This window comes from Pipistrellus kuhlii, unplaced genomic scaffold (assembly GCF_014108245.1).
Source record: "Pipistrellus kuhlii isolate mPipKuh1 unplaced genomic scaffold, mPipKuh1.p scaffold_m20_p_16, whole genome shotgun sequence".
Classification (NCBI taxonomy): Eukaryota; Metazoa; Chordata; class Mammalia; order Chiroptera; family Vespertilionidae; genus Pipistrellus; species Pipistrellus kuhlii.
Window position 1 is genome coordinate 3,592,856 of NW_023425471.1, and position 3,262 is coordinate 3,596,117.

Genomic DNA, 3,262 nt, shown 5'->3' on the forward strand with positions numbered 1-3,262 from the left:
AGACTCTGACAGGAGGAAGATTTTCATATACATTTTACTAAGTTTCTTTCATCTCTGACACTTCTATTAAAGAGAAAGGGCAAATAGCAATATTAAAAATATTTCCTCTAATTAATCCCCTTTTAATGGGCACAAATTTTGTGCACCAGGACACGAGTTTACTCATAATAATTAAAAACCAGATTCAGTAAGACAGGTGGAAAGTGGTTTCTTCTTTGGAATTTTTTTAATGAAAGTTCCTTAACCAATCGATGAGCCCAATTGTACATATGGCCACTTGCTGCTAAAGATGACCTTTGCCATGGTCATGAGTCCTTGGATCTATTTCATGGTTACTTCACCCCATAAACTGCTCATCGTGGATTTGCAAAGCTATGCAACTGGAACTTTACAATTGGGAGATTGGGGATACATTTGGCTGTTGGGGGGGCTGCTGGAAAGAGATGGTAAACAGCCCATTGAACAACATCAGCAATGCAGCCAGAATCGCCAGATACACGGTGCTGCCCATCTCCTGCCGGTCCGGCCTGTAGGGGATGTGGAAGGAGGGCGGGAAGTGTATGGCCTCTTCATTTATCACGGCGTAGTAGTTACAGAGGACAGCGATGGAGATAAATGCACCAGCTGTGATGCTCAGCATTCTGGAAGTGAAGACAGGTCGCAGGTGGTGTCCTTCTGAAGCTGTCCGGTGTACCCTCTCCGCAGGCCCATGACCATGAGCCCTTTCCCAGCAGTCCGAGGAAGCTGGCGGCCAGCAGCAGGTGCTGAGCGAGGAGGATATCCAATGGCAGGTAGGCGTCACTGTAGTGTAGCGGTGACACGCCATGGGTCTGCTCTGGAGGCCATTGGGGTGGTAAGGGCAGACCTTCCACATCTCTACGCTGGCCAGCCCCCAGGGGGGTGCAGGGCTGCTCTCCATGTACCATATGCGCCAATTAGGCAGGCCCATGGAAACCATGGTAAAGATCCATCCAGCATGTTGAGGGCGAAACTCACTGCCAGGCAATTGCCCTTGTCGAACAAGCCCATGGCTATGTATCCAGGGGATCTGCAAACCAAGAGAGGGCGTCATGAGGGTGGGACCCATGAGCTGGAACTGCCCTCCGGAGGTGAGCAGCACTATATTGCAGAGGGAAATGCCATATTCGAGAATGGATTCATTTGACCCCCATGCTCTGCTGGCGAAGAGTCCTTGGACAAGACTTACTGAAAGCCTTAAGGTATACAGACTTTCACCCTGGCAGGGCAGTTAAGTGGTTAGAGCGTCTTCCCAACAGGCCCAGGTTGCAGGGCTCAATCCCTGGGAAGGGCACATTCAAGAATGAACCAATGAATGCATTAGTCAGTGGAACACCAAATTGATGTTTCTCTCTGTGTGTCTCTAAAGTCAATCAAAATATATAAAAACTTTCAAACAGGCAGGTCTACTTCTGTACCTTTCTTGAAGACACAAATAAGATTGGCTAGAGGCCAGCAGGCGTGGTTGAGCTCGACCTAAGAAACCAAGAGGTCAGGGTTTGATTCCTAATCATAGGCACATGCCCCCGATGTGTGGGGCATGCAGGAGCAGCCAATCCATGATTACCTCTCATCACTGATGTTTCTCTCTCTTCTTCTCACTTTAAAATAAAAAACACGCATTTTTTACAAGACAAATCTTATATAAAAGGAAGGAAGGAAGGAAGGAAGGAAGGAAGGAAGGAAGGAAGGAAGGAAGGAAGGAAGGAAGGAAGGAAGGAAGGAAGGAAAGATAGAAGAAGGATAAAAGGAAGGTTAGAAAGATGGCAGGAATGGAAAAAGGAAGAAAGGAAGGCAGGAAGTATGAAAGGAAGAATGTATGGATAAATTGTAGGAAGGAAGGAAGGAAGCAAGGGAAGGAAGGAAGGAAGTGCGGAGGAAGAAAGGCGAAAGGAAAGAAGAGAGTGAAGAAGTTAGAAAGGAATGAAGGAGAGAAGAAGGAAAGGAAGGAAGGAAGGAAGGAAGGACTGAAGGAAGGAAGGAGGAAGGAAGGAAAGGAGGGAGGGAGGGAGGAAGGAGGGATCTGAAGGAGGGAAGGGAGGGAGTGAAGGAGAAGGGAGGGAGGGAAGCAGGAAGGGATGGGAGGAAGGAAGGAAAAGGAAGGAAGGGAGGCAGGAAGGAGGTGTGGTTAGGGTTCATCTCTCCTGTAAGACCACTGGATGGGCAAGTTAACCTGTTCACAGAGCAAATAAAAGGATTAAATAAAGTGACGGCTCTACCCTCCCCCCCCAAGAAATCTCAGGGGCTTTCTTAAACCATGGGGGAAAATAAAGCGCAATCGTTACCCAGCAATTACAAAAAAGGGCAGGAGGAGGACGTCTCAGAGGTACAAATGGTAGCCACTGCCAAGCAGTAACAGATAAAGGAAACCAAACATTCTCATGTTTCCATGGCTCCCAGGGCTGGTCTGCAGGCCTGTGACAGTAGTCTTCTTAAAGGGCCAGAGTCAGGGAGCAGGTCTTCAAGAGCTGAAGTATTGCCCTGGCTGGTGTGGCTCAGTGGATAGAGCGTTGGCCTGGGGACTGAAGGTCCCGGTCTCTATTCTGGTCAGGGTATATGCCTGGGTTGTGAGCTGGATCCCCAGTGTGGGGCATTCAGGAGGCAACCAATCCATGATTCTTTGTCATCATTGATGTTTCTCTCTCTTCCTTTATCTCTAAAATCAAGAAAAACATATTTTTAAAAGAAAAATCTTATATAAAAGTAAGGAAGGAAGGAAGGATGGATGGATGGAAGGCTGGAAGAAAGGAAAAAAGGAAAAAAGAAAGGAAGCAGTGATGGATCGGAGGAAGGAAGGAAGGAAGGAAGGAAGGAAGGAAGGAAGGAAGGAAGGAAGGAAGAAAGGAAGGATAGAAAGAATGGAAAAAAGAACGGAATGATGGCTTGAATGGGCGAAATGAAAGAAGAGAAAAGAAAGAGAGAAAGGAAAGAAGGAAGATAGAAGACAGATGTGGCAAGGAATGAATAGAAATCACGGAGGAAAGCAGATATTCCGCGTACAGAAGACAGTAAGGAAGGAAGAAGGCAGGAGGAAGGAGGAAAGGAAGGGAGGGAGGGAGGAGGGCGGGAGGGAGGGAAGGAGGGAGGAGGGAGGGAGGGAGGGAGGAGGAGGGGACTGGGGAGAGGACGGGAAGAAAAGGGAAGGAAGAAAGGAACTCGAAGGAGGGATGGAGGGAGGGAGGGAAGGAAGGGAAGAAAGAAGGAAGGACGGAAGGAAAAAGAAGGAAAGAAAACGACAGAAAGA

General features: G+C 47.9%; 1 pseudogene; it reads right to left on the reverse strand.

Annotated features, from left to right (window-relative positions):
- Window positions 1–388: 388 nt before the first annotated feature.
- On the reverse strand, window positions 389–1,029 carry LOC118720145 (annotated as a pseudogene).
- Window positions 1,030–3,262: the final 2,233 nt, after the last annotated feature.